This window comes from Thalassophryne amazonica, chromosome 17 (assembly GCF_902500255.1).
Source record: "Thalassophryne amazonica chromosome 17, fThaAma1.1, whole genome shotgun sequence".
Lineage (NCBI taxonomy): Eukaryota > Metazoa > Chordata > Actinopteri > Batrachoidiformes > Batrachoididae > Thalassophryne > Thalassophryne amazonica.
This window is the reverse complement of record NC_047119.1, coordinates 20,034,109-20,054,848: the sequence shown is the minus strand read 5'-3', so window position 1 is coordinate 20,054,848 and position 20,740 is coordinate 20,034,109. Positions and strand designations below refer to the sequence as shown.

At 41.3% G+C, this 20,740-nt stretch overlaps 1 protein-coding gene across 1 annotated transcript in view; it reads left to right on the top strand.

Annotated features, from left to right (window-relative positions):
* The first annotated feature begins 14,854 nt into the window (after positions 1-14,854).
* LOC117530063 (zinc finger protein 532-like) overlaps positions 14,855-20,740 on the top strand; it is a 25,910-nt gene continuing 20,024 nt past the window's right edge. Inside the window, 2 exon segments of the mRNA XM_034192996.1 lie at positions 14,855-15,103; positions 18,321-18,626. The gene's annotated coding sequence lies outside the window, so the exon portion shown is untranslated.

Genomic DNA, 20,740 nt, shown 5'->3' with positions numbered 1-20,740 from the left:
ATGTTCTTCTTCCCCATCAAATGTCCTGCAATCATGAGGATGCAAAAAAAAGTCCACTGATAATCACACTGTAACTTCATGGGAGGAAAAGCACCAAATTACTGCAAGACCACCTGATTTTATTTGATTCTGTTTAATATTTCAGTCCTCATTTGTCCACCAGAAAATAAAAACAAAATGATATTGATATTATAACATAAAAGTAATGAATGAATTTAATCAATAATTACTTAAACATTAGAGAATGTTTTGAAATCTTTACAGAAAATACAGAGAATATGATGCATTTCAGTCATTTGAAATATATATATATATATGTGTGTGTGTGTGTGTGTGTGTGTGTGTGTGTGTGTGTGTGTGTGTGTGTGTGTGTGTGTGTGTGTGTGTGTGTGTGTGTGTGTGTGTGTGTGTGTGTGTGTGTGTGTGTGTGTGTGTGTGTGTGTGTAAATAATGAGTGGTTTGTCTTACCTACAGCCCAGTGTCTGCTGTGCTGGTACGTTTTGCCAGCGATGGCCGGTGCACTCTGTGAGGAGTGGAACATGCTTGCAAATATGCAAACATGCAAATAACACACACATGGTCCTCCCATGTTGAGGCAGAAATTTCAGTTCAATCTAAATTTTTTGTTTGCGGTTAAGCAGCTTTGTTTAACATGGAAAAGTGGAAAAAGTTAAGCTTTTTCTTTAAAAAAAATGTTCTTGATTATTATAGTTCTTGATGCTGATGCTTGCTGCACTGTGTATGAGCTGCATGTAACACAATGCTGACAGTTTGTCTGGTAATTTATTGCTCAGTGTTGTTTGTCCACATGACCAGAGCGCACAAGGTCTGAGCGTCATTTCATAAATGTTGGGAGGACGTTGGTGTAATTACGTCTGTTTCAACAAGTCCTTTATTTGCTCGTTTTTTCACGTGTGCAGGGCAGCATGAAGACCCTCATGGTCCTGGATTGTAGGGTCAACTGTGAACAATAAGCGCACACACCAGATACTGTACCTATATTAGTTACACAGGCCTGGTCAGAATTATTGGTAGACCTGATTTTAAGGGCAAAATTTTTAAATATCTTCAGGAACAAAAAGTCAGTTGAACAAAATAATTGCTTTTATGCAGTGAGACAAAATAAAGATGCAAAATGTGTGCAGCGCACAGTTGTTGGCATGCTCTGAGGAATGTACTAGAGGTGGGCGATACTGGGAATTTTGGTATTGCTCTGATACCAAGTAAATACAGGCCCAGTATCATCGATATCAATACTGATACTTTTTCATATTTAAGCTTCATAGATCCAAAGGATCCAAAAGACCTAGGATAGAATTTCGCCAAACATTGTACATGACAACAAAATACTTTATTATCACAAACAACATTTTTGTTTAAAAAAATATCACTCAACACAACTTAAAACAAAATCTCCTGAGGTAGAGGGCTGACAAACCACAATACAAGGGTGCGCTGCTCCGTGTTGTGTGACACAGTGTAGCGCTGCTCTTACAGACAGAGAGCAGACTTTGATGAATCTGCGTGTGCAGCTTAGACCAAAAAAAGCTTGAGTATCAATCTTTTTACACAAGGATCGTTCAATATCAATACCAGCGTTGGTATCGATATTACCGATATTAGGAACGATCCGCCCACCTCTAGAATGTACAGCAAATCAGCACTTTTACCTTTTACCATTCACCAAATTGAGCCTAGATTTGATCTGTTTTAATGGATTAATATCGTTCTTTGTTCTGCTCCACCATGAAGCTATAGAACTGATGATGCAACAGACAAAAGTTGGACTATGCCCATTTTTGCCAATCACAGAAGCCTATAACTCTTTGAGTGTTGGCATGTGTGCCTTGGTGGCTTCCCTCACTTGTCTCCTTCTTGTGTAGTCACTCAAGTTTCTTTTGTTTATCTTTGTCTGTGTTTCCATCTGCAAGATATCTCTGATTCTGATACTGAAATCTTTGATCCAGATTCCATTGATCTTCTAATAAGGGTCGCTGTAATCAGGATCATGATCAAATGCAGGATCATGCAAAGATCCACCACAGATTTCTTCCAGGATTTTATCAACTCTTCTTTGATCTAAGTCCTGCTGTATGTACCTGTCCAACAAATTTCATCAGATCAACAGATATACAAACGGTAATGGACCGTTGTCCTGGTGCCTGATGTAATTCATACAGGACTAAACTGTGATTGCCAAAGATAGTAAGACCTTTTAATGCTGCAATACTCACAGTAATAATATTACAATACTACACTCTAAGAAATAAAATGTTGAATTTAATTGATAAAGTTAAGATAACTTTTTCCACATAACTGTCAATTGAGTGCAAAACAATATTGTAGTTGAAATTAATTAAATCAAATGAAACATTATTACTTAAATCCCTAAAATCAACAATTCCAAGTATATTGAAAATAATAGTATTTTTTTTGCATTTACAACCCTTGTGTTTCATTTCTTAGAGTGTAGAGCGCCACCCTCCACCAACATTTTTTCATTCATTCATTCATCTTCTACCACTTAGTCCAATTAAGGGTCGCGGGGGGCTGGAGCCTATCCCAGCAGTCATAGGGCACGAGGCGGGGTACACCCAGGACAGGATGCCAGTCTGTCGCAGGGCCACAAACAAACAAACAAACACAGACACACGCACACACACACACCTAAGGACAATTTTAAAGATTCCAATCCACCTAACCCGCATGTTTTTGGATGTGGGAGGAAACCGGAGCACCCGGAGGAAACCCACGCAAACACGGGGAGAACATGCAAACTCCACACAGAAAGGCCATGGGAATTGAACCCACGACCTTCTCGCTGCGAGGTAACAATGCTAACCACTAAGACACTGTGCTGCGTTTCCAATTCCACAAAATTATACCTTGGAAAAAAATTCAAGGTCAAAGTCTTGTTTGAAGTGGCTTCTCATAAGATAAATTAGATGTGATCAAATGTCAGGAGTATATATTTAGTTCATGCACTTTTCAGTTTCTGGATTCTTTTCAGATAATTTTCACATAACATTGGTTATCTCTGCTACTCACAATTTGTATTTGCTTTTGGCACTTTGTTTTCATCTGATAACTTTAAGACAAACATGCATAAAATTGGAACCTCCATCCAGTTTTGGTGGTGTAGATTAATCCATAACAGAAAGATTAATGTGACTGAGGCACTTTTGATTTAGATATAATGCAAAATATACACCAAATGGGCTTCTCAGTATTAAATTCAAATGTCCACAAAATCCACAATCTGGATCAGATCTGGATCAAATGTTGTCAGGCGATAAAAGATACCATCCTGCATAATGCTCTCAAATATGATTTTTTTTTTTTTTTTTTTTTTTTTTTGACAGTGTTATGAATTTTCTTGACTTTGACCTCTGACCCATGGCCTTGAAATGTAATCAGTTCTTTCCTATCAGGATATGAATCTGCAGTAAAAATACCATAATGATATATGAAAAATTGTTGGCTCCAAGCTGTTCACAAACAAACAGGGGTGAAAACATATCCTCCGCTCCACTTTGCTGGTGGAGGTAACTATTACAGTAATAGTAATGGTCTACCCAGTGTCTTATCATAGCAGCAAATATTGATATGGATTAGATCAAAGACAGCGGTTCGGTATATTTGCAGATTAAGGTCCATCTCCTGTTAGGAAACTGTGGGGCCCTCCACATTTACAGCCCCCGAGGTTGCAGCACTTCTGTCACTCACGCATGTATTCCCAATAAAGTTGAATGAATAAAACAGATCACCGTGCTATCAAAGAGAGCTCAGCCATGCTCAGTATTTTTCCAGCTGTTTTCAAAAAGAGGGAATAATGCAAGAATCAACAGTGACTGCTACGGAAAGAACGATAATGACTATGAAGACAAAAAATCGTGCTCATTTACGACAAGTGGACAATGGAGCATATGCCTGCTTGTTGTTGTGAATTAAACTGTCCTCAAACAGTGAAGTAAGGACACATTGTGACTCTCTCAGATGAGTGATCCCTTTCATGTCAGTATTGACTCAGAGATTGTTGGAGAAAGAAGCTGGATTCAGACAGATAAGAAGTCCACTTGTCCCTGCACACACGTGTAGCATTCTGCTTTGAAAAGGTCATTTCCTACAGTATGAACACGGGATATTAGAATGTGAACTCGAACCACTGGTGGGGGCAGTTCAAACTAATCAGCTCGTTAGCGAAGCTAACTTTTCATGACCAGATTAGCTTTTCGGCTATCTTTGAAAATCATTATTGGAGCACATTCACCCCTGACATCGTATTATTTTAAAGCACTTTGAGCGTCTGATGCAGTTGGAAAGGCGCTATATAAATGTAGTCCATTTACCATTTAGCAATTGGCTACCACTAAATTTAGTTCTGTTAACATTAAGTTAGCTGTTTTTAACTGAAAGCTTTTTAATCATCAAAATGTTTGTAAACCATAAAATCATACGTTTGTTCCTGTTGGAGCTGATACACTAATCCAAGAAGCAAAATCGGCAATTATGAGAAGGCAAGAAGCATCACCGTGAGGAGATGGAGAAGTAGGAGACCAATTCAGAATGGTCTCCTTCTTCATTCAGCTGCTCCCTTTACGGGTCACCACAGCAGATCAATCATTTCCATCTCACCCTGTCCTCTGTATCTTCCTCTGTCACATCAACCACCTGCATGTCCTCCCTCAGCACATCCATAAACCTCCTCTTTGGTCTCCCTCTTCTCCTCCTGCCTGGTGGCTCCATCCTCAGCATCCTTCTCCCTACATACCCTGGGGCCCTCTTCTGCACATGTCCAAACCATCTCAACCTTGCCTTTCTGTCTCCAAACCGTCCCTCCTGAGTTGTCCTTCTGATATGTTCATTCCTAATCCTGTCCATTTTCGTCACTCCCAAAGAGAATCGTAATATCTTCAGCTGTCTTGTAAACTTTACCCTTCACTCTTGCAGATATTCTTCGATCACAAATCACTCCTGCCACCTTTCTCCATCCACTCCACCCTGCCTACACTCTCTTCTTCACCTCTCTACCACACTGTCCATTACCTTGGACAGTTGACCCCAAGTATTTAAACTCATCTACTTTTACCACTTCTACTCCTTGTAACCGCACTATTCCACTGGGCTCCCTCTCATTCACATACATACTCAGTCTTGCTCCTACTAACTTTTATTCCCCTGCTCTCCAGGGCATAGCTCCACTTCTCCAGGCTAGACTCAACCTGCTCTGTACTCTCACTACAGATCACATTATCATCTGCAAACATCACTAAGACCAGGGCTGATCCTTGGTGTAAACCCACCTCCACCTTGAATGAATCTGTCATTCCTACTGCACTACCCTCACATACTTCTCAGCCACTGCAGCCTTGCTCATACAATATCCTAACTCTTCTCTTGGCACCCTGTCATAAGCTTTCTCTTAATCCACAAACACACAATGTAACTCCTTCTGGCCTTCTCTCTACTCCTCCATCAGTACTCTCAGAGCAAACATTGCATCTGTGGTGCTCTTTCTTGGCATGAAACCATATGACTGCTCAAAGATCTTCACCAGTTTCCTTATCCTAGCTTCTACTCCTCTTTCCCATAACTTTATGCTATATCTGATCATCTAAATGCTTCTGTAGTTACTCCAGCTCTGCACATTATCCTTGTTCTTAAAAATAGGAACCAGCACACTTCATCTCCACTCCTTAGGCATCTGTTCACTTTCCAAGATTTTATTAAACAATCTGAGTAGAAATTCCACTGCAATCTCTCCTAAACATTTCCATACACCAGTGGAATGTCATCTGGACCAACTGCCTTTCCGTTCTTCATCCTCTTCATAGCTGTTGTCACTTCATCCTTACTAATCTCTTTCACTTCCTGAATTACTCTCTCCACATGACAGGGAGAAAAGTAAATGACAGAAAAAATAGTCTCTCTGCAATTACTTCATTCATGAGCTCCTCAAAATATTCCCTCCACCTTCTCAACACAGTCTCTTCACTTGTCAGCACATTATCATATGTATCCTTTATCACCCTAACATGTTGCAGATCCTTTCCAGCTCTGTCGCTTTGTCTGGCCAATCGATACAAGTCCTTTTCCCCTTCCTTACTGTTTGACTTCATGTACAGTTCCATATACAGTAGTGTTCAGAATAATAGTAGTGCTATGTGACTAAAAAGATTAATCCAGGTTTTGAGTATATTTCTTATTGTTACATGGGAAACAAGGTACCAGTAGATTCAGTAGATTCTCACAAATCCAACAAGACCAAGTATTCATGATATGCACACTCTTAAGGCTATGAAATTGGGCTATTGGTAAAAAAAAAAAAAAAAGTAGTAAAGGGGGTGTTCACAATAATAGTAGTGTGGCATTCAGTCAGTGAGTTTGTCAATTTTTGTGGAACAAACAGCTGTGTGTCCCCTATTTAAGGATGAAGCCAGCACCTGTTGAACATGCTTTTCTCTTTGAAAGACTGAGGAAAATGGGACATTCAAGACATTGCTCAGAAGAACAGTGTAGTTTGATTAAAAAGTTGATTGGAAAGGGGAAAACTTATACGCAGGTGCAAAAACTTATAGGCTGTTCATCTACAATGATCTCCAAAAAAAAACAAAAAACAAAAAGACAAAAAAAAACAGAGATGCATGGAATAAAATGGAAAACAACCATCAGAATGGATAGAAGAATAACCAGAATGGCAAAGGCTCACCTATTGATCAGCTCCAGGATGATCAAAGACAGTCTGGAGTTACCTGCATGTGCTGTGACAGTTAGAAGATGCCTGTGTGAAACTAATTTATGTGCAAGAATCACCCGCAAAGTCCCTCTGTTAAATAAAAGACGTGCAGAAGAGGTTACAATTTGCCAAAGAACACATCAACTGGCCTAAAGAGAAATGGAGGAATATTTTGTGGACTAATGAGAGTTGCCTTATGCTGAAGAGGACATGCCCTTGAAATGGGTGTTTCAACAAGACAATGACCCCAAGCACACTAGTAACAGAGCAAAATATTGGTTCCAAACCAACAAAATTAATGTTTTGGAGTGGCCTGCCCAATCCCCGGACCTAAATCCAATTGAGAACTTGTGGGGTGACATCAAAAAAGCTGTTTCTGAAGCAAAACCAAGAAATGTGAATGAATTGTGGAATGTTGTTAAGAATCTGGAGTGGAGTAACAGCTGAAAGGTGCCCACAAGTTGGTTGACTCCATGCCTCGCAGATGTGAAGAAATCATGGAAAACTGTGGTTATACAACTAAATACTAGTTTAGTGATTCACAGGATTGCTAAAAAAGCAGTTTGAACATAATAGTTTTGAGTTTGTAGCGTCAACAGCAGATGCTACTATTATTGTGAACACCCCCTTTTCTACTTTTTTTTTACTAATAGCCCAATTTCATAGCCTTAAGAGTGTGCATATCATGAATGCTTGGTCTTGTTGGATTTGTGAGAATCTACTGAATCTACTGGTACCTTGTTTCCCATGTAACAATAAGAAATATACTCAAAACCTGGATTAATCTTTTTAGTCACATAGCACTACTATTATTCTGAACACTGTATGTCTTTTCCTTAGCTTTTGTCACTTTTCTTTTTGCCTTATGCTGCATCTCCTTGTACTGCTGTCTACTTTTTTTTTTCATTTCTATGACTCTCTCAGTTCTTTTTTGCCAAGTTTGTCCTTGTGCTTTCCTGAACATCTTCATTCCACCACCAAGTCTCCTGGTCTTCCTTCCACTGTCCAGATGTCATACTCAGTACATTCCTGGCTGTCTCCCTCACCACATCTGCAGTACTTTTCCAGTTGTGCAAAATTGTTTCCCTTCCATCCAGTACCTGTCTGACCTGCTCACTGAATTTCACACAACAGTCATAACAGTCCTTCAGCTTCCACCATCTGATCCTTGTTTGAGCGCCAACTCTCTTCCTCTTCTTCACCTCTAGTTATCCAACAGACCACCATCCTATGCTGTCTAGCTAGACTCCCCCCTGCCACCACCTTATAGTCTCCTATTTCTTTTACCTTTCATGTCCTACAAAGAATGTGTGTGTCCACCTGTGTGCACCTTCCTCCACTCTTATGTCACCCTGTGCTCCTCCCTTTTCCTAAAGTAGGTATTTATCACCAGTGTTGGGGAAAGTAACTTTGAAAAGTTACTTCATTAGTTAATCTATACAGTTATATTTTACGGTTACTTCTTATATTTACTTCATTAGCAGCTGCGGACACCTTGTCGGCAGCTGCTGAATGTAATTAATAAAGTTACTCATAATCTAATTTGGTTATTTTTAAGATTTAGTACTCAGAAAAGTAACTATTAGTTACTTTGCTGATTAGTTACTTTTCTAATTGCTCAATCTTACAAGTAACCAAGTTAGATTACTCGTTACCTTATTAGTTACATTACTTATTAGTTGCAAGTTTTCTGCAGATTCTAATAAAGTAATTGCATAAAGCTTCTAATGAAGTAACTGCATAAAGCACCTGTATAAAGCAACTAAAAAAGTAACTAAAAAAGTAACTTGTCAAAGTTACTTTCCACAACACTGTTTACCACAGGCATTTCCATCCTTTTTTGCATTATCAACTACGATCTGCCCTTCCACATTCCTGTCCTTGAGACCATATCTACACATTACTTCCTCGTCACCTCTGTTCCCTTCACCAACATGCCCACTGAAGTCCACTCCTATCACCACTCTTTCATGCTTGGGCACATTCTCCACCACCTCAACTAAGTCAGTCCACGAAACTTCTTTCTCCTTCATCTCACAACCTACCTGTGGGGCATATGCACTGATGATATTCATCATCACCCCTTCAATTTCCAACTTCATACTCATCACCCTGTCAGACACTCGCTTAACCTCCAACACTCTTAACATGCTCTTCCTTTAAAATGACCCCAAGACTATTTCTCTTCCTATCAACACCATGACAAAATAACCTGAACCCACCACCTATGCTCCTGCTCTTACTTCCCTTCCACTTGGTATCTTGCACACACAACATGTCTACTTTTCTGCTCTCCATCATGTCAGCCAGCTCTCTCCCTTTACCAGTCATACTTCCAACATTCAAAGTTCTGGCTCTCACTTCCACCCTTCTAATTTTCCTCTTTTCTCACTGTCTCTGGACATGTTTTCCTCCTCTTTTTCTTCTTCACCCAGCAGTAGCCCAATTTCCACCGGCAACCTATTGGGCAATGACGCCAGTGGTGGCGGTCCTTGTGAACCCAGGCCTCGACTGATCCAGTATGGAAATTCAATTCGTTCTCTATGTCTTTATTTTGGCTTGGTTTATGCAGAGGTGTCAAATCCAAAGTCCAGTCACATATTTGTTCCATCTTCCCAATAAACCAGCTGATTGTAATTAGTTCTGCTCTTCAGGCAGGTGGATGAGCTAATTATTGAGCTCACCTCTTTTAGGTGCACAGGTAGAAGCAACACATGGAAGGGTTTTTACTTTCTGAAGCAGGATTTGACACCTCTGGTTTTATGCCGGTTTCCCTTGTTGACACAACCCTACTCATTTATCCGGCCTTGTACTGTCTGCACACCCTGTGTGGCTGAGTTTGGAGACACAGTAAATCAGTTAGATTATTAAAATAATTTTCCATGTATTTATTCTGTAATATTTACTCCTTTCATACTTTTTGTGCTGTTGATAAAAAAGTATGTTGACTACAAACTATTGTTTAATTTCAATTAGATTAGATAGAACTTTATTAATCCCTTGGGGAGACTTCCTCAGGGAAATTGAGGTTCCAGCAGCATTGTATAGCAGCACACAGGGTAATTTGTTCATTTAATTATTTAAGGTTTCAGCAATTTCGGTTTGTTTCTCGTGGTTTTAGAGCTCCCCCTGCAACAAAACCAAGCCAATGTTAAATTCATGTAACAAAAGTTAGCATTAATGGTTAGGTACTGGTAGTTTCAGTTTAATGTTTTAGCCATTTAGCCTCATCACAGTTAGCTAACTTTTAGGTTAGCTGTGCACGCTACTGCTTCTGTCCACAACGCATCATTCTGACTTACAATACACAACCAGTCGCCACGTGGTCAAGCGGCGGTACCAGGTAGGATTATACATGAACACAAAACATGGAAATGTGTAGACCAGAAGCATGCAGTCTAAATGCACAACTGAAATACAACAAGAGTCTGAATCATTGCTCCTTTTCTTCTTTAGTTCTGTTTGATTGCAGCACTCAACCACCTGCAGGAAACACCGAAGAAATTACTTCATACTGCACAATCAAGACAAATGTAATTAACTAAACAGTTTGAGCAACGTGACTGAATGCATCATTCTGGGCAAACAGTGTGTGCTGGTAATCCTAGAGTTTAGAATCAAAGGTTGACGAAAGAAGGTAAACAGTATTTGAATCGCATTTTTACCGAACTACAAACCTGGACTTAAATATGATTTGGAATGTACAGCCTGAAAAGTATTGATGAATGGAAAAATAGATGTTAAAAAATGTCCCCAGTCAGAGGTCAGGTCAGGTCTGGGTGTGTGATAGTAGCCGTCTATCTGCTGCAGTGACATGACATGAGGACATCCCATTGGCATTTTCCAGGTGCTGAGGTCCACAACATTAAATCACATGTGCACCACAGGCAAGAAGTACACCACATGACCAAAATGTTGGAGCTGACGTTCCTTCACAATGCAAGTTTATTACTATTATTGTTGTTGTTGCTATTATTATTGATATATGAATAAAAATAAATTTTTAAAAATTACAATTTGACTCTTTTATGACAATGAACGGTGAGCCATTAATTATTATACAGAAAACAAATGCACACAAACGTGCTGAGATGCGAACAGCTTAATGCTAACTTTAACATTAAAAACACCATAGACATGCTAACGTGTTAGCCTCGGTCTTGTTTTTAAGTTATAAAATACATCTATCAACTGTTTCAGTAGACCATAACAGGTTGGTTTAACATAAAAATGTAAATATTATTCACAGACATATGCTCTCTAGGGTTTTAGCGGGGAAAAATTAAGCGAAACAAAACAATGAATCAATGAAGCAGCAGATCGAAGCACTGCTTCAATCTGTGAATCACTGCTTTGATTGGTTCAAGGTTTAAAGCAAAGCTGCGCTGCAGAAACAGTTGATTACAGACCTGGTGCAGGGTCTATAATCAGTGTAGAGAAATTATAATTTTCCTGACAAACACCCCCAAAAACAACGGCCATTCTGAAGGACCGATAAGGGAATCGTTAAGCAAAAAGGTTACTGATGTCGGTGGATTGAATCATTCCTTAACAAAACCCGAATGTTCCCGATACCCATCCCTACAAGTGACACCTCTCACGTGAGTCTCCCGATTTGTTTGACACAAAATCTTTCCAGTTTCCAGTTCGTGGTTACCCAAGGGTCCTTCAAAGACATCAAGCATAAGGCGTGATTGAAATGTTTTGAGCCCGATCCAGATGAAACCACAAATTAATTAATGTAATGCTTTATTTTATCAACATAATCTCCTTGTAAGTTCACACACTTTTTCCAGCCTTGCGGCAGTGCCTTAATACTGTCCTCATAGAAGGTTTTATCCTGGAGTTCAAGGAAGTCATGCACTGCAGATATCATCACATCATTATATGCATCCAGCAAGATACCTTTTCATATTTGGAAACTGATGGAAGTCCAAAAGAGCGATATCAAGGGTGGGTGCAGAACAAGTTCGAATTCACATTCATGAATGACAGCCACTGTGATGACTGATGTGTGGACCAGAGCATGGTCCTTGTGAAACAGAACACCTCCTCAGAGCATTCCGCGCCACTTCTGCTTTATTTGCTCCCACACTTGCCACAAAAGGGAAGCATAATAGGCCCCATTGATGGTCTGTCCCTTCTGGGGACAGCCTGCCATTATGATGCCGTCAGCATCCCAGAAGACAGAGGCTATGACCTTTTCGGCAGACGAGACAGCTTTGGCTTTCTTCAGTGGGGGAGCCCACATGTTTCCATTGCTTTGACTTATGCTTGGACTTTTGGGTAAAAGCGATGGACCCAGGTCTCATCCATGGTCATGAATTGTCACATTAAGTTAGCCGTATATGCCTCAAAAAGCCGACATTTCTCTCTGACTATTGTGCGTTTCTGATCGGCCATGAGAAGCCTTGGGTCCCATCATGCTGAAATTTTTTTTAATTCCCAGGTCTTCCATAAGAACTAAATGAGCTCTCTCCTGGGAAATCCCTAAGGTACTAGTTTTGTGACACTCACTTACTCTTCTGTTAGTGAGGACCATGCCATGGATCTTCTCGATGATACTGGTCGAAGTGGCAGTTCTGGGTCTTCTGGATGTTGCTCAGTCTTCCATGCATGTTCTGCCCCTCTTGAATTCAGCTGACCAGCATTTAACTGTATCATAAGACGGGGCATCCTCCCCTAATGTCAATACCATGTCCTCATGGATCTCCTGCAGAGACGTTTTCTTTTTCTTGAAATACTGAATCACAGCACACCCACCAGCTTTGTCTATTTTGCCAATCTGACACACCTCTACCCACTTCACTGAAATATTGTGTCTGCAATATTACACCCAGTGAGTCAAAATTTCACACATTCTCAATAAATGTTGGTTTCTCAGAACGCAAAAGATGGATCAGGCTCAAAACCTTTCAATCACCCCTTGTACCAAAGAAATCCCATCAATTTCTTAGGTCACGAGTTAGTATCTAACTCTCATAACCATACAGTAAGACATGGCACATCAAGCCTCCAAACACTTGGGCCTGCGTTCTTCAGAAAAGGTGTTGGCATCGCCAAACACTTCTGTCCCCTGACCTCTTCCCAGTCATCTTTCAGTTTCAAAGGCACAGGATGCACATTTCAATAAATTCAACACTTTCATTGTTGTAATGGTGGAAGTGATGGTCTAGTGGTTATGCAGTGGGCCTGAGACCAGAGGTTCAAAACCCGATCTAACCGGAAAATGACTAAGGGCCCTTGTGCAAGGTCCTTAATACCCAAGTTGCTCCTGGTGTTTAGTGAGCACCCTAACATTGGTGTGTATGTTAATGGGTGAATGCAAGGCAACACTGTAAAGCGCTTTGAGCTTCTGATATAGATGGAAAAGTGCTATATAAATACAGTCCATCCATCCATTCATTTTCTATACCCACTTACACCAATTATGGGTCACGGGGGAGCTGGAGCCTATCCCAGCAGTCATAGGGCGTGAGGCAGGGTACACCCTGGATAGGATGCCAGTCTGTCGCAGGGCCACATATAGTAGACAGACAAACACATTGTGATAGTCTGGATTCTTTTTTTTTTGTTTTAGGGTCAATGTTGTTTGAGAGCGTTGGAGGCTAGGACAATAGCCAGGAAATGCACGGCCACTCAGGTCCAGGTTTCCACAATACTCATCTTTATTACAAACACAAACATAACCATATAATGCCAGGTTATACGGCTATTTACTATACAAACCAAATACGAATCCATAAATCACTTGTGAGTCGAGTGACAAAAGATGAAGACGGGAGCTCGGCTCAATTCCCATAAGGAGAGCGCCACACAGACTAAAAAAATAATATTAACTGTTGCGCCCTCTAGTGGCATGGCATAGTCTCTCTTAAAAGTACATCACAACCTTGACTGTTAGAACAGTCACACCTGCACGCACACCTATGGTAAATTTTAAGTTTCCACTTCACCTAACCTGCAGGCTGCATGTCTTTGGATGTGGGCAGAAGCCGGAGCACCCAGAGGTAACCCACACAAACACGAGGAGAACATGCAAAGTCCACACAGAAAGGCCACAGGTGGGAATGATCCCATGACCTTCTTGCTGTGAGGCAACAGTGGTAACCACTAAGCCACCGTGCTGCCCTAAATGCAGTCCATTTACCATTGTATATTGATTCACAACTGATAGCCAAGTTGTGGAAGTCACTGAATGCCTGGATCTTAGTCTTGATCCAGGACAATCACAAACCCTGATACCCAGATTCCACACCCTTCTGAAATGTACACACAGTATCACAGAAATCGCCTGTGAATTCAAAGTCAGAAAACATTTGCTTGCTGACAAAGGCACCTAACCATCCACAACCATACCAAACACCCAGTCCATGCAAGTTCTGAACTGTGGAGGAACCAGAACACATCCCTGATGAACACCAGTATTCAATGGCAAAAATTACGAGTTTCTGTACTCACTCTGACTGATGCCACAGACTGGCTGTGATGTACAGCAACTTGTTGGAGATCGATCTCAGGATGTCGCAGAGAGCAGCTGCACCAACCGAACCAAACGCTTTGTGAAAATGCACACAGACTACAAAGGAAGACTGCTGATATTGCGGGAGTGATGGTTGGCTTCATGGATGTGAACCCTGACTGGTCCAGTCAACTCTATCAACCACTGAAACCTGAAGAAATTCAACTTGATTGTAAACCACAGTAGACTACCTAAAAGATATTATGCATTTTTAAAGGTAAAGTGTGCTCACATATTTTACTTACACAAGTGTCATAATGGTTTCGAACCTTTTAGGTTTTGGGTTAGAATTAACACAATACTGAAACTGTGCAGTATGTAAAGCATGCCAAAATTATGTGCATTTTAGATTTTTACACATATTCTGGTAAACTGTAATGATAGAGATGACTGGAATAAAAAAAACTGCTTATGACAAAAACAAAAACATGCTGTCTGAAAATCTAAAAAAACTGCCTTTAATCTGAGATCTGCAGCTCCTCTCTGCTGCTCGTAGCTACATGAATGGAGGCAAAGTGACGTCATGTGGCTGTGTGTCTGTTCGGGGTGGGGAGCACAGCAACCTCAGCCTCCTTTCCTGCACTGAATCTGTCACACTGTGGAGAGGCACGAGCCTCCATGAAGGCCTTTTCTTTTTATAAGATATGTCTTCACCTGGCTTGCGGTGCATCAAACGCATTGTGTGAATGCACTGGGTGAATAAATCTCTGCATGTTTCTTTTGCATATGAGCAGTTCTTGCTGCAGTAATCATGGCTGCCTTTGACAGGTCTGCCAGCTCTATTAAAGACTGGTAGCAGGCCAAAGAGAACCAGCCCTGCTGAAAGCCTCTCTGCAGTCTCACAGGTAGGTCAGAAAATACTTCATTTATTCAGCTTTTTACCATGGCAATGGGATGCTGAAGTGTGCATTGCCCATATGGGTTCCCATCATTGTGCTTTTTGATGCCATTGTTGTTTTTTTCTGGGTTGTCTGTACATTAATAATGTGACCTACATGTATAATGGAAGCAGTATAATAGTGATGTTTTCAGATGTGAGGTAGAGTTTCATATTATATCTGTTGTAGTAAAATGTCCCTCCATTCATTGTTTTGTTGGATTTATGCACATGTGCTGTTCTTGTCTACTGACACAGATCCCATGAGAGTTTATTCTGAAACCATAGATACCTAAATAAATGAAATAGAGGTGATGAGGAAATTATTTGTTTTTGTGCCTGATGTTTTAAAGTAGTGTCATCTAGTGGTTGTCAGTCGCATTATGTCACTTTCGGCTGCTCCCGTTAGGGGACACCACAGCAGACCATCCATCTCCATCTCACCCTGTCCTCTGTCACACCAACCACCTGCATGTCCTCCCTCAGCACATCCATGAACCTCCTCTTTGGCTTCCCTCTTCTCCTCCTGCCTGGTGGCTCCATCCTCAGCATCCTTCACCCTATATACCCTGGGTTCCTCCTCTGCACATGTCTAAACCATCTCAATCTCACCTCTCTGACTTTGTCTCCAAACCGTCCCACCTGAGCTGTCCCTCTGATATGTTCATTCCTAATCCTGTCCATTGTCATCACTCCCAAAGAGAATGACAAAACCACATTATGCCACTGCTCGTGAATTTGTTTTCCTTCACGGGTTTGCTTCTTTGGCAATGGGGATTGATGCTCCCTTGCCTTATGTTGTGACTAACAATATTACACAAAAATGAGGGTCTCGAAAACAGCGTTATCGGGAGCAGTTATATATTCCTCTTTACTTTTCCCACAGCTTTCCTGGTGTGCTGCAAAATGCTCAAGGTGGTGCAACATGGCATCCTCTATCGGGGGGGGGCCTCCCATGAAGATATGAAGGGCTATTCTTTGCCTATAAAAACACATTGGTTAGTTGTTGTAAGTAATTAATACAGTAATAAACAGATAGTTATCAATGCTGTATTCCACTTTTGAGGATCCTTGGTTCAATTCCCAATCAGACCGCAAAATAACTACAGTTCCTTGGGCAATGACCTTAATCCCTAATTTACTCACGGTGTGCAGTTGAGCTCTTTGCATGGTACCACACTGTCATCATTGTGTGAGTGTGTCTGTGAATGGGTTAATGGGAGTTATCATTGTAAAGCACTTTGGATAAATGCAAAATTATTTTATTATTACTTATTATTTAATCTTACTTACTGTAGTTTTAAATGTAAAGGAATTGTGTGCCACGCCCTCTCACCTTTTGAAGAGGTTGCATCTACTTTTCACTCTTTCTTTCACACACACACACACACACACACACACACACACACACACACACACACACACACACACACACACACACACATATATGTGTATATATATATATATATATATATCCTCCTAGGGCCTGGCATCCACATATGTGGACATGACAGTTTTTGGTTGTATATATTGGTGTGTATATATACACACACACACACACACACACACATACATAGATAGATATAGGAAAAAACCCTGTGTGATGTTCGTTTTCTGCAGAGACCCTGAAGCTTTGAAGACCATAAATTGCTGCTCTGGGTGTCACCATGTTAGCATCGCTTACTCAGAAAATCACAACAAATCAATAAATGCCAATAAATCAATAAATCAACAAATAAATAAAGAGGTGGAGCATGGGTGAGACCTTGCTTGACCTGACTGGGATGAATGACACCCAGACATGTCCCCATCGCAGAGTTACCAAGCAAGCTAAGCTAACAGGCTAACTTTGGCTCAGGTGTTTATTAAATCATATTTTTAGGTACTAAAAAATTATGGTCTGCAATTGCTGATTAATTGGACCTACCATCATCAAGCATCGGTACCAATAGCTACTAAAAGTGCCGATTTCACTCAAAGTAAATACTGAAGTGCGGGTGTCTTAGATGATCTGTTTGGACAATTAGCTGCACAACAAGCCATATTATTACAGATATTTTCAATGAAATGCTCAGAAATTTTAACTTTTAATTCCAATCATATATATATGTATATATATATATATATATATATATATATATATATATATATATATATATATATATATATATATATATATATATAATTTCTACTTCATTTTCTTATTTTATTATATTGCTACAATTGTTATTATTATTATTATTATTATTATTGCTTTATCTTTGCACACGTTGTTTGATGCACATTTTCTTCTACTCGCACTCATCTTGTGTTTATTAAGCGCTGACGTAATGTGGATTTCTCCATTGTGAGATCAGTAAAGTCTTGTCTTATCTCATCTTAAATGACAGCCGCTGTCCTCTACAATTGCTAGCAGTCAGAGCTAGCGAGGTCTGTACAAGGGGATATCTGAGTTGGAGCTCAGCTCACAGTGAAAAATGCACAAGCTGTCACTCAAAGCAGCCACACCCTAATTAGGCATAACTTTATGGCTTAACATTTTTAAGCCATTATTAAAAAAAAATAAAAAATCACCCCCTATAATGGAGGGGAAACTAGCTATAGAGCCCAAAGCCACTCTATTCATGTTTATTTCTGCTGTAAAGTTGGACATTTTAGCATGAGCTTCTATGGGAACCTGCTCCTTTTTAAAGCCAGCACCAAACTTCCAGTTAAGGAACTGCAACTTTTTCTTCTTCCAGTTATGCCTCATTTTGGACAGCCAGAGTTACTGATTGGTCCAGATGTGGACTTCTGTGACATATTTTACAGAAATCAAACATGAGCTGTTTCACATCTAAATTTTGCTTAAACCAGGGGAATTTCTACATGCACAGTCATAGAGTTTTGGGGATGTTTAACATGAACCCCCAGTAATATGTAACTACAAAAGGGAAATAAACCAGAATTTTCACGCAATAGCTGCTTTAATCACAAAGCAGAAAGGCAGCTGGATCTAAAGGCCTAGGTCGAGCCTATTTATACATTTTTCACTTCATTGTGCCACTGTGTGATAACCAAAAGTGTAAAATATGACAAAATGTGATCTATTCCTGCCTTTAAAACTCTCCACTCCTGTTCACTTCCTTTTCCTCCGTGTCTCCCCACCTCCTTCCGTCTCCCTGTCTTTCCATTCTCTGCACCAGCTGCTGCTCCAGAGCCGGAGTCCCCTCACCCCACTGCACCGACACAAACAAAAGGCCCGATTTGCTTGCTGAACACTGCCCCCTTTCTCTGTCCATCCATCTGTGCACGGCTGTGCTGGCCGGGATTGAGAAGGAACGAGGCCTGGACTGGGACTAAACCTAGGACTGACCCAGGGAAGGAAAAGGAAGAAGGGGAGGGGATGAGCAGGATGGGGGCTGACATGGTCGTGGCTGTGTGAGGCAGGTGCTGAGGCCTGTGCAGGAAGACATTTTTCCCTCCCTGAATATCACTCAGAAGAAAAAAGGGTATGCCACATTTCCTACTCCCTCTATGCATGATCATGCATGCTAATACTTGTGCATGCATGCGTCGGTGCATGCGTGCCTGTGTGTGCGTGTGTGTGTGTGTGTGCGTGAGTGAGTGAGGCGCTGGATGTGCATGATGGAGGGTCGAGGAGCATGGATGGCTTCCATTAGATTGGCAGTGGGGTTTTGCCTTGACTTTCTGTCACAAGCTTGAAGGCAGTGCAGAAGGGGATGCAAACAAGTTATATGTTGGTGTCACGATGAGTCGGACTAGAACCAAGTGTGGAAGGAAAACACTTGGGCAGGGGAGCGGGGGGAGACTACCTGAGAAAAGGCCATGGCATGGAAATGAGCAACCCCTTATTGATCACTTGTATTTTTCAAACCTTATCGAACATGAACTTAATCACATTGCAGCTTCTGTCCTTTTCCTTCATGTTGTGTTGCTCAGCATCTATTGTTCTTCTTTGTCTGATTGTGGCTTCACTTAGCAGCTGTGACTCGAGTTGACAACCTACTTTAAATCCACCCCCCCTGTTCGTAAAGCGTTTTCTCCTTTAAAATCACACATATGCATGTAGTTTGTTTGAATTATTTTAGCGGGGGAGTGGTGCACACTGCTTCTGTCTGAGCGTTTCTGAGGCCGTGCTGCAGCACAGATCTTTTATGCTTGGTGACCGGAACCGGCTGAAACCGGTTTGAGGCAGACTGGAGGGTTTGCTGGGAACAATGCCTTCCCTGTGCTCCACTGAGGGGCCGAGATAGCCTCGACGGCAGCCGCCTCACGCTTCAGACGGCGGCTGCTGCCGCAGCGTGCTCAATGCCGTGCCGCAGCACGACTCCCGGCAAGGGGGAAGCAGGGAGTTCTGGGAAGGGAAGAGGCTGGCTGGGAGTGTGTGAAGCTGCAGCCTCACACACAGGAGCATGATGTATGTTTGTGTGTCCGTGTGGTGCAGAGAATGACTAAGGAGGATCCTTGCTAACACAGATCTCCGGATGTAATCTGACCCTGTATTGTGGGCCTTTGCCTGGTGGGAAAGACATTTTTTTCTACCCCGCTTGTGGGGTGGGGTGATTTTTTTTTTTCTTTTTTTTTTTGGTAGTGGTGTTGCAACTGTGTTTCTTACAGGATGGAAGGCAGAAAGGAAAGAAGTTTTGACTAGTGTCTGGAGAGATACAGAGGCAAGAGGGTGAGGAGTGGCTGATTCAAACTGCATGTTTCCACCGTTGTCATGTTACATTCACTTTGTTGAGTCTTGGAGTCGGAATGATGCATGCTTATTAAACTGGATTTGGAGGAAGGAGCTGTGCGTGGCGTATTTTTCACACTTGTCTCTGTCTAACCTTCATTTGCTTGCTTCCTCTGTACGTTTTGTGGCCGTCATGGCCGTGTGGAACTCTTCTTTCCACCAGGCCCTCCTCCTCTGCTGCAGCCTCACTGCTCAGCCATTTTTCTCCTCCTTTCACATCTCGTCTGTCCTCTCAGCTCCACAACACATCTTTATTCCCTGACATTTTTTAGTTGTCTCCTCGCTGTGGCTGTATCCCACCATCTGGGTTGAAAAACCGTTGCTTCGAAAGCAAAAGAAAGCACGTGCTTACTATGCGTTTGGGTCAGGTTTGGTTACGTGCACAAGCAGAGCAGCTCCATGGCTGTGCTATTTGTCCCTGTGAACACTCTGTATATGGTAACATGCATTTCACTTGCATCACATTTGAATTTTTCTTACATTTTTCCTTACTGACTCCATTCATAACGCAGCCCGACACACATTTATTGCTCAAAATATATACAGTGGATATACAAACTACATATACTCAGGCTTTTACACTTTTTAATTTCTGTCATGTTTTAAAAATAATTCATTCTGCTCTGTCATAAAATTGATCAAATAATCTCCTTGCACCAAAACAAATCTCTATAACAGGATAAAGTAAGACCCTTCGGCTGCTCCCTTGTTTGCACTCGGGGTCGCCACAGCAAATCCAAGGTGGATCTGCATGTTGAATTGGCACAGGTTTTACGCCAGATGCCCTTCCTGACGCAACTCCACATTACATGGAGAAATGTGGCAGGGGTGAGATTTGAACCCGGAACCTTCAGCACTGAAACC